This window comes from Acipenser ruthenus, chromosome 7 (genome assembly GCF_902713425.1).
Source record: "Acipenser ruthenus chromosome 7, fAciRut3.2 maternal haplotype, whole genome shotgun sequence".
Classification (NCBI taxonomy): Eukaryota; Metazoa; Chordata; class Actinopteri; order Acipenseriformes; family Acipenseridae; genus Acipenser; species Acipenser ruthenus.
The window spans coordinates 1,030,839-1,043,176 of record NC_081195.1 but is presented as its reverse complement, the minus strand read 5'-3'; the positions used below and the strand labels follow the sequence as shown (position 1 = coordinate 1,043,176).

The following is a 12,338-nucleotide window of genomic DNA, read 5'->3' as shown; positions in this document are numbered from 1 at the left end:
TGGTACTGAGCGGGGAGTACAGAGACACACCTGGTGCTGGAACTGAGTGAGGAGTACGGAGACACACCTGGTACTGGTACTGAGCGGGGAGTACAGAGACACACCTGGTGCTGGAACCGAGTGAGGAGTACGGAGACACACCTGGTACTGGTACTGAGCGGGGAGTACAGAGACACACCTGGTGCTGGTACTGAGCGAGGAGTACGGAGACACACCTGGTACTGGAACCGAGCGAGGAGTACGGAGACACACCTGGTATGGAACCGAGTGAGGAGTACAGATGCAGAGTTGCTGCTGCACAATCTCAAAATCATAGCTATTCACGTCTGATATTTGACACTTAATGTAAAAATACAAACTCATTACTAATAAGGTATTCCAGGGAACAGCTAATCTATGCAGAAGGGCTGAATATTTTCAGAAGATCAATTCTTAAAGCAGCTGGTAACAGCAGGGCAAGGTTTCAGGACAGCATTTGCACCACTTCACTCATAATGTTTTAAAAATAAAGAAAACTCAAGAATATGTTTTGACATATTTGCTCAAGGAAAAAAAACATGTTTATGTTCTCACAAGTAAACCAAACACAATCAAGAGTCAGTTCAGTTATTCTGATTCCTTATCATTAAAAAATAAAATGCATCGTCTGACTATATACGGAAATGGGAATTAGTGAGAGATAGGACTGGAGCAGCTGTGAAAAAAACGAAAACAAAACATGCTCCCGGGCCTTCCCATGATCCTCTGGGGTACCTGCAATTATAGTTCTGTGGTCAACCGCTTTAAGAAATGTCACATAAACAAACCTTTCAGCCAATGCCTTCCTGTTCACAAAATCAATATGGAAGCCATATCAGGTGAAAGGTGAATGTCACGGTCAGCTCCCTACTTTATTTAGCATGCAGGATTTACATTATATAAACCTACAAACAGGAAGTCACTGCCTCAGTTTTTGAGAAACAAGGCTTTAACGCAGGGGAGGTACCCTAACCTTAACCCCCCTAACCCTAACTCTAACCCTTTTCTGATGCAATTGTGTACTTGCATATATCGTGCAAAAAGATTTACACGTTAAGTGCATTGTGACTATACATTATAACATTGTAATGATGTGTAAGCACACATGTATTTACTAAGTAACTACTATGTAATTACACAGTAATTAGAGACACTTAATGTAAAGTGTTAGCAAATGTTTTAATACCAACAGATATGGTAAAAGGGAAATATAACTCCTTTGTTTTACCAGCACCAACCTCCAGCTCCTCAGCCTGCATGCTAACTCCTCAATCTGAAGCCCTGGGAACTTGTCATGTTTGCCAGTTCAGGTCCCTTGCTGGGTCAACACAATATAAAGTGCTAATATATTACCCTGGCACTCTGGAGCATGCACTACATACAGTTACACACCAGCTGACAATGGCATCTATGCTGCGGTTACAGCCTCCGTCAATTCATCTCATCCACAAGCTTTGCTGTAACCAGAATGGTGAAAATGACAGACAGAAAAAATGCAGATCTCTGGCACCACTGAGTCAAGGTGGCTGTCTGCTTGTTGTTGGTTGTAGTTTTAGAGACATGCAGAATCAATGAAATACCTAGTGTAGGGTCAGCAGTGAATTGGTTTACAATAGCAGCACAAGTCCATTGCCTATCCCCACAAGCAGATGAGTGAGAAGGCATAGGAAATACACACAGCATGCATGCAAGTGACTTGTTTGTACAGATGCAGTATCAAAACCAGAACTTTTTGCTTTTCAACCTGCTTAATAACCTGCTAAGAAGGCATTTTGTTCTCTAATTGTTTGTATTATTTCTGCAGGTTACTATAATGCGATTTGCCATCTGGTTTACAAATGCAAAAAACATCATGCAAACTCAAACATAAGCAAAATAAAACAGTCAGAATGTTAATGTTAGATGGATGCTTACAAATGTGTCAGTCAATTTAGAAATATATCATTGACATGAATAAGACCAGCAGGGATGTTCACTGCATCGGTGTGAAACGATAACTAGTTTATGTATACAGTATCTTTAAAATGAGTACTGGGCTTTCCATACAGCTCCTTACTATGCATACAAACACACGCGCGCACACACACACACACACACACACACACACACACACACACACACACACACACACACACACACACACACACACCACAATACACCCATAACACAATCACTACTATCTAACGGTACATCACATAGAAGGGCATGTTTGCAAAGCTGGGATTTGTAGACTTTACATAGCATGTCGTTTTTGAGATAGAGTTTCTATAAATGAGAATTCAGTTCTCTGTACAACCCTTTCTATAGACAAGCAGTGCACATACTGAACACACACCACAAAAAGGCATTCTTCTTCTAGGTTAGAATTTATTTTTATTTTTTTCAATATCTAACACAATTACTAGCATTCACAGGTGCTGACTAGCACAGCAATTGTCCGTATCTAAACATATGGTACAGCATCTGGCAAACAGTTTATTGCTTCCTAAAGTCAGGGATTTTTCAGCTGTTCTATCTATCCAACTCCTTTACTACCCATGAGTCATCTTGAAATAAAACAATACAGAACAATACACTATGTTACATTTGAACAATGCAGTCCTCGAATTTACAGTGTTAGTCAGCAGTGTGAGGTAGCTTCTCCAGTGCATGTACACTGCTTATACTACCATAGAATCAACCTGCTTTAATACTACCATAGAATCAACCCGCTCCATCTACAAAACGTCATGTCACGTATACATTTAAAAAAAAAAGTTTTCTTTTTTTTTTTTTTTTGGACACTTCTCGCGCCCCCCTTGTTGAGAACCACTGGGTAAATGTGATGGATTAGCTACTACAACACTTCATATTAGCTACTCATGTATAGTTTACTTGGAGTTGTTGTGATCACACGTTTTTCAAAATTGTGATCAATGTGAATTAAAGATTGCTAAATGACAAGCTTGGTTTCTTCACACCCAAACTAAGCTGTATTGATAACAGTCAAAGTTGTTATAATCGTAGAAAACACTAGTGGAGGCTTTGAGTAAATTGTTGATGCTCATAACATCGATATATATTGTAACTCCTGAATGTGAGACTTTTGCACATTGAATTATTCAGTGTGTATACTTTTGCTCTTTTTTATTCTGTGTTTAATTTACTCTATGACTCTACAAACGCTCATTAAGTCTGTTCTATCCCAATACTATACGATGCAATGGCAATTAGTTTCCTCCTGGTGATTCCATGCTGTGTCCCTCCCTTCATCCTGGGTTTTAAACATTCCTTGACTTGCAGCCAAACACAGTGCTGCTCTTCTGTTTTTCTCATTATATAACAAGCCCAGAAAACTCCATGACTCTCCGCTGGCCCTGATTATAAGAGCAGAACTGGAATGAACCTGGTCAGTCACTGGGGGCTGTTCTTTGGTGAGGAGGAATGCAACAAGTACAGTTTCCAGTGCACAGCTCCCAAAGTGCCAAAAAATACTGTTAATACAAAATCTACTGTTAATGCAAAATCTACTCTTAATACAAAATCTACTGTTAATACAAAATCTACTGTTAATACAAAATCTACTCTTAATACAAAATCTACTCTTAATACACAAAAGCAGAAACACATTGGGGTTCCAATCTGCATGGCATGCCACTGTACTGAGATGAGGGGACTCACACCAGCTGCAATGATCAGTCTCACAGAGCAGAAACACATTGGGGTTCCAATCTGCATGGCATGCCACTGTACTGAGATGAGGGGACTCAAACCAGCAGCAATGAGCAGTCTCACAGAGCAGAAACACATTGGGGTTCCAATCTGCATGGCATGCCACTGTACTGAGATGAGGGGACTCAAACCAGCTGCAATGAGCAGTCTCACAGAGCAGAAACACATTGGGGTTCCAATCTGCATGGCATGCCACTGTACTGAGATGACGGGACTCACACCAGCTGCAATGAGCAGTCTCACAGAGCAGAAACACATTGGGGTTCCAATCTGCATGGCATGCCACTGTACTGAGATGAGGGGACTCACACCAGCTGCAATGAGCAGTCTCACAGAGCTGGTACTCAGACTAAAGAGAGAAACAGACAAAACATTGCAAGAAATTAGACTCCTGGTTTTCTTAGATTAGAGGACCCTTTTATCCGTTGCAGTGTCAAGTGTTTTGCTGGTCAAATGGGACCCTGCTTTAACAGACTCATCCTATTCATTAAGATAAACTTGTCAATAGAACGTTTTTTAAAAGCAGGAGTAACACATCACTAATGATTAGCTTGATACAATACTACCCCAGGCAATTAGTCAAGACTGACTTACTGTAGAAGATTGTGTATCAGTGTCATCTGGTGTTACTCTGTGTGCTTACAGTAGGAACACAAATGTAAACCCAGAACAGGGACTATCTGTCTTAGACAGGGGCTGAGTAGTAGATTGACATATGGTGCTCTTGATAACGTATGTAAATGGAGAGTCTGGGAATCAGAAGGATAGATCCAATAGGGAATGTGATTGGGTGAAATGAGTGAAGGATGAAGAGCCAGGAATCCTGAACAGGACGCCCATACTGATGGCCTTTCCCATAGCTCAACAACTGGGCACAAAAAAGTGAAACACTGCCACCTGCTGGATATGTAACACATTACATATCCAGCAGTGTGGAGTAGTGGTTAGGGCTCTGGACTCTTGACCAGAGGGTTGTGGGTTCAATCCCCAGTGGGGGACACTGCTGTTGTACCCTTGAGCAAGGTACTTTACCTAGATTGCTCCAGTAAAAACCCAACTGTATAAATGGGTAATTGTATGTAAAAATAATGTGATATGTGAAATAATGTATAATGTGATATCTTGTAACAATTGTAAGTCGCCCTGGATAAGGGCGTCTGCTAAGAAATAAATAATAATAATAATAATAATAATAATTACAGCTCACTGGATTATTCAAAATGAATTACTGTACCCTTATTATTCAATCAGAATCTCGATGTGGCCATACCAGTGCCAAGTAGCTGATTATTATCACTATTCTTAAACCTGTGGGCATTATGGGAAGTAGATTGTGAGAAATCATGAAAATATGCAGACAAATGAAATAATATATAAACATTTTTCTTTAAATTTAGGAGTATTCACGTTTTGAAATCCATTAAAATGATTTCTTCTACAAATAAAGATGGTATATTGTAAAATTGTCTTAACGCTACAAAGATCATTACAGAATGCCAGAAGCCTATGAATCAACACCAAAATTCTTAGCAATATCTATCTATCTATCTATCTATCTATCTATCTATCTATCTATCTATCTATCTATGCACACACACGCACACACACAAGCACACGCGCACACACACGCACGCACACACACACACACACACACATTTTAGGTAATGTATAGCACAGAACATTTCTCATCTTCCCTGATGGCTCTGGAATGATTATATTTCAAGATGGCGTTTAGAAAATTAGGAAGCCCCAGTATTAGGACAGTTCATCAGCACCTGCTAATGATGCTGAAAGTGTGGATGAATACCTAAATCCTGAAACCGAATAGGATGTACTGGGCAGGAAGAAGCATCCACACAGACCCCACACCACAGGTATTGAAATCGAGGTGAAGCACAGGTAAAAGTCGTTCATCTCTGTGTTTTGATGCAACCCAGACTTCACGTTGGTTTGTCCCTCTGCCGCTGTTGTTTCAGATGGGATTCCAAAGCAAATCATTGAATTTCTCATAGGATTAAGAGTGCATCTCAAAATAGCAGCAAGAGACTGCGGGCTCACAAGAAACAATGATGGTAATAGATAAAGACTTGCAAGTAGTGTAGACACTGCACCAGAGCAGACAGCACCCATCCCCAGCTCACTCCGATTACACATGTGAGTTGGTCTTGGTTTAAAACCTCAATGTTTTAGTCCTAATGAGAAGTATTTAAACACTTATTGATGTATTATATATGTGTATAATGTAAGTTAACAACGAAGAAATAGAGCATGAAAACAAACTCAAGCAAACTCTGTTTTAATGAATACCAGCATGCTGCATTCAATGCATGGTTAACATGAATGTCAGCTCAATCCAGACAAAGGAAGCTATTGTGGTGCAATGGAGAAGCCCCAGAACGGCTGGCAAACACCTCAGCCATTCTGATACATTCTGTGGTTGATGCAGCAGGTGCAGCACGACAAATGCTCAACAGCAAACTGCATTAACAAGCACCATTTTAATATGTTTACCTTTCCCTAGCATTGTGATATGTTTTTAACCACTGTGTTCTGTGGTTCCTTCCTCTAATATTGAACTTTATAATTGTCCTATACTGTAGCTCAGTAATTTCACTTTGCTGCCAGGCATTGTCTTTCATTAGTCTGTTATTATGGACTAATACAATAGCCCAGGTAGTCATACATGACTCAGAAAGTCAGCTTCAATGCCTGGGCATTTTGAATACAAGTCATTAAGATTTCAAGATTCTAGAGACAACTGGGGTTGCGTTCTTTGACTTAAGAACAGGGCGTGTTTTAAAAAATGATTTCAGAATGAATACTACTTTACCAAATAAAGCTGAAAGATGTAGGGCTTATTTATGTATTCATTGTTCAGGATTCCCCACATTTCAAACTGTATAATGTAAGCTGTTTTTAAGTGGCCACTGGAAATTCTGCATATTATAAATTATGTAAAGGAAGCTGCACTAACATTCTTTGATGGCAGCGCTAAAGTTTCCAGTCAAAACAAATCTTTTTTATATTTACGATTCATATGGTTTCAATTATACAGTGTGGCTTTTCACCCCTTTATAGTGTCAGCTGATCTAAACCACTGGTTGCCTGGTAACCTAACCATATTACGATTTGTTTGCTAAGATAAGTGTGGAGCCAGATTGGGGTTATCGCAGGAGAAAGTTGTAGAATAATATTAATACCAGGTTAACAAGTAAATGAATTAATGTGTCATGCAGTGGTTTATGAAATAATACTCTGAAACATTCCCTAAATATTTCCTTTCCTCTGCACTTTTCTGAACTGGAACTCGTTCTCATGCAGAATAAATTATATTTTGTATTCAGCTGAAGAGCTTACTGCTGCTTTTTAGTGGTAAAATACATTTAGCCAGGATTGTTTTTATATGTTAAGATATTTTGTAGTAAGAAAAGTCTTGAGAAATGAGAAATCTTATGTGCTTTCAGCTCAATATACTGTACAACGCACCATATATCACAGTAAAACAGAACCGGTTTCTCTGTTGTGCTAATGTGTATTATTTTGTGCAATGAGGATGCTCTCTGGACTTTGTATTGGTCACATGAGAAGGTCATGTCTCGCAAGACATACCGTGTGAACCATCATAAACAAATACAATATGTAAGTCATGTATTATTAGATTGGTTTTCTTGAGTCCCTCTGCATTTGTAACATGTGGAGCTATGTGCAATTCAGCACTGATATCCTAGTAGTTAGCTTGTAAAACATAGAAGGGCGATGCCATTATCTGATCAATAGATAAATCCATACAAGGTCATTCCAGCTAAAGTGGACCAAATCCTGGGGAGGAGTTCCCTCCACTTGTGGTTGCTGATGCATAAACATCTGATGTAGAAAAGGGTTCCAGGGCAGGTTATAAAAATGTCAGTTTTGAAGAACTTTTGAAGGCCTAATTTGGGAGGACCAATACCATTAGTATAATTTTAAAAAATTACGTTCCAAACAAAAAAAAATTAACTGACGTCAATCTTTGACTTTAGGGGCCAAGCATTGTAGTATTATATTTTTCTTCAAATACAGACATGCTTGTTTGAGTTGGATATCTTTTGAAGCTGTGTAAGTAATGTTCGGTAACCTGGGGCTCTCACTGTGCCTCCATGTTCTTTCTAATGATCCATTCCAGCCAACCATTTACATGCATAAGTCATACACTTCGGATTATGTTATCTAACACCTCCATGATGCTTCCGTACTGGAAAACAGCAAGCCACAATAATAAACGGAACTGCTTCTGTAGTATTTGTGTTTGTGGTGTGTGCTAGCTGGGGACATTAACAATAGGGAAATCATAACAAGCTCTGGCTCTGCTTTTTCCCCTGCGATTCCCAAGCACGTTGGGAGAGAAAATCTGCTGAATCTGTAGATTGAGAGATATCACCTCTAAAAGGATGTCAATGTACTATACCAGTCACAGGATACATCCAGTGCTTGCAAGAGTTCCTTTTCATCTTCAGAGGTTTAAACTGCAAGGAATATGATTGGCTTGCAAGCCGCTCCAAAACAAACAAAAACATCTTGCTGCAACAGCCTTTACATGCAAAAGTAGAAGATGTCAAAACCCAGGCATTTATAAACAGGTGCCATCAGTGGAAACAGAAATGAGTACAAAACCTGCACACCTGTATCGTTGTTGTTTTCTCAGGAAGCACCATAGAGGAAAAACACAACTAGGTCAAACAAAGCAGAGTAAGGGGCGTTTGTTAACTGAGGTTCTAAAATACAACTGAACTGGAAAGACAATGACAAGGAGAATGGCAAATACTGAGCGCTGATGTTAAAAAAGCAGAGACGTTGTTTGATGTCACTTGCCTTAACTGTTAAAACCTCTTTGTCTGCAAATTTCATTGCAGTATTAAACAGAAAGCCCATCTGAAAATCTGTGCAATACAGGCCAAATCATTACAGTAAGACCTGCTTGTAACAACAGCTAAAGGAGCCCTTTAAAATGTCTTTAGAGACTGGTAGCCTTGGGAAATTTACTGATACACACATGGAGGAATTCATCAGGGTAATCACCTTTGACAGGTAGCTCTTCAATACAGCATTCCAGAATGCACACTGATAAAAATGATCATAGCAGCAGTTTCTGGTGTGGATACGTGAGACCTGGTATGTTTATGTGATCAACTGCCAGCATGTGAAAGGACAGCTTTCTCACTCGCTTAAAATTCAACCACGTAAATATATACAGTACATTATGATCCAAGACATCTGGCAATTACAAAAATAGGGCAAAGTTTGTTTTTTATCCTCCTGTTTCTATAAATCATGCCTGAGACCATCACCCAGACCCCTGAACAAGAATAATCTAATGATTATCCTGTCCTACTGTACTGTAGGTGCAGAAAAGGTGATATCTGTGTCATATTGTGTGGTACCTCCAGGCAAGTAGACCTGGCTGCGTTACTAAACTCAAGTGCATTTGAATCAGAACAGACTTCATTTGAGGAGGATGCTACCCCCCACAGCACAGACCACCCCCACCAGACACATTCTACAATGCAACTGCTGACCTGTGCAGCAATCCCAGCATGACTCAGATTTCAGGTCCACAGAAACAAACTGGTCACAAACACTTACATAAAACTCCCCACATACGTAGGAGTCGCAAATACTGCATGAAAACTGCCACAAAAAAAAACAACTGAAGACAAGTATTGTACAGATATAAAGTCGATTGTAAGTTAACAATCATAAAATGTCAAGAGAACAGAAAGACAGGTATCGTCTGATAGAAATTCCTAAAGAGAAGAATAAGGATAAGTGGCACATGTTCCTTTCTGTGAGTTCCCGGTTAACAGAGTAGAGTAAGGCACTGTACCTGTCTACCTTTGCAGCTCTGCTGTCCAGGTGCCTGTTTCTATTTAACTGGAAGCAGACTGCCACACTGTCATATGCTCAGTGTATAAAAAGTCTCTTTGCAACATCTTAGCTTCAGGATCAGCTTGTCTTTCTAACACAAACTCCGATGCCTCCCTTGACTCACTTTCATTTACGATCTGGAGTGTGTACTAACATGATGCTTTCCCCTTTCTCTGTCCGCCTTTCCTTCATGTTCCTTATCTGCCCAATGAAGTAAGCGTTGGATGTCGTTATCACGCAGGTAAACTAAGACAGACCAGGTCAAGGTCACCGAATAGCAGGCCAAGCCTCTGGGGTTGAACAGGGCTTACAGAGTTAGCTACAGCTGTTATTCCTGTTGAGCTTGAAGTAAAATTGGGAATCAGAAACGGAGGACTAGTTCAGTCCTCTATTTTAGCCCTTCTCCAAGTAGGAGCAGAATCAGTGATCTCTCGGTTTACATTTTGTACAAATACAGTTATGTATGTATTTAGTTGTTCACTTTCAAAGAAATCTGTTAAAATGAAGTAGAGAAGGTCAAACCCAGCATCTTTCACAGCATCTTATCTGTGTAAGACAATGACTGTAGATCCCAGAATACACGAATCAGGCTTATTCATCTTGTCTGTGTAAGACAATGACTGCAGGTCCCAGAATACACGAATCAGGCTTATTCATCTTGTCTGTGTAAGACAATGACTGCAGGTCCCAGAATACACGAATCAGGCTTATTCATCTTATCTGTGTAAGACAATGACTGTAGATCCCAGAATACACGAATCAGGCTTATTCATCTTGTCTGTGTAAGACAATGACTGTAGATCCCATAATACATGAAAGAGGTTTATTTTGGTCTCAGTTCTTTTACCAGTTGTTTTATAAGTTATATTTTATCGCTCTTTTAAAAACTCAGAACGGTGAATCATATCCTAAAGATACCTTTTGTACAACAAAACATTTTTGAGGCAAAACTGTAACTGTTCATTTTGACGCACGTTCGGCCTCATTATGCTGTCAGAACCATTAGCTAGGTCTGAGTGACAGGAATGCTTCAGTATGGTCTGCCAAAGCCACGCTGATGAGAGCAACAATTAACAGAGAAAGAACTTCCTGATGGAATCAGACCCCCTTAGTGTAAAAGACAACAATTAAACCCATCTGCATTTAGACTGCAGAATAGCTCTATTCACTGGTGAGCTCAGCCTGTTTCACACCAGCAACTGTTTCAACGAGAGAGAAACAGCCGAACAAGCAGGAGAGCAGGGGTCTGTACAGAGTGGACCCCAGGGTTTCTAAAAAATCTGATTTATTTGATTTAAATCAGATTTTTTTATATATAATTTTTTTTTTATTTTATTTAATTTTTTTAATTATGGAATTTTTTTTGTAGTACTGTAGTTGTAGCTCTACGGTACCTCCAAACTGTAAATTTAAAGATGTTTGAAATGGTGGTTTGTGAATAGTTACAAATTAAATTACTCAATCTTAAATGAATACATAAATAAAACAAATTATTTATCTTTGTGGCATCCTCTAAATGTGAACTACAATATGTGAACTACAAGAATTTAGAGATGGAATACGCCAGAGAAAAATCCCCCTCTCTCATCCCAGTCATTCTTTTATTTTACTTTTCTTTCTTTGATTGCCTCTCTGTGTCAGTCCAAACACACGCAGTTGTTCCTTAGGACTACTTTGCTTTTTATAGTGTGTTCAATAGTTAAAGTTCCTGATTGCACCACTAAATAAACCTGGTTTCAGCGCATCTTAACACAGAGCTCAATTGTCTATTGGACCCCACTGCACTGTCATCAGAATCGCTTGGGTGAATATGTTAATGATGGGGCAGGTGCTCTATAACGGGGCAGGAGATGTCTTCAGAATACCATTTCAGTGCAGGATTTTTTTTTACGTCTTCGCTCCATTTATGCGCCACAGAATCGGGGGCAAGCGCCGTTCGCAGTTGCACTCGCAATTACGCTGTGATCAGAATACAGCCCTAAGAGTTTTACTTTATAGACAGTAAGTGTTTAAGATGTTTGTGTTAATAAATGGTTTTTAAAACATACTTTTGATTTATTTTCCTTGAGAAACCATATAAAATAGATAGTAAATGAAAAAATGATTTAAATCAATGATTTTTTTTGGACCCCAGAGGACACATTTAGCTTTCAAATGGTACACTTTTCAGGGAGAGAGAATGTATCCACATTAAAGAAAAAAAGAAACAAGGACCAGGGGGCACAAATGGAGATTAGATAAAGGGGCATTCAGAACAGAAAATAGGAGGCACTTTTTTACACAGAGAATTGTGAGGGTCTGGAACCAACTCCCCAGTAATGTTGTTGAAGCTGACACCCTGGGATCCTTCAAGAAGCTGCTTGATGAGATTCTGGGATCAATAAGCTACTAACAACCAAACAAGCAAGATGGGCTGAATGGCCTCCTCTCGTTTGTAAACTTTCTTATGTTCTTATTATATATATATATATATATATATATATATATATATATATATATATATATATATACATACATACATACATACATATATATATATATATATATATATATATATATATATATATATATATATATATATATATATATATATGTTTGCCAGTATACTGATCATCTAGTGATCTGCCTCTTTAGTTAGGCTGGCACTGTTGTGCAAATCTCTGAGCCCCAGCACAGTGAAAGGATCCAAGAGAAGACTTTTAGGACAG

At 39.1% G+C, this 12,338-nt stretch overlaps 1 protein-coding gene across 1 annotated transcript in view; it reads right to left on the bottom strand.

The window, feature by feature from the left end:
- LOC117415467 (actin-binding LIM protein 1-like) overlaps positions 1-12,338 on the bottom strand; it is a 99,387-nt gene that overhangs the window by 81,734 nt on the left and 5,315 nt on the right. The window lies entirely within an intron of this gene.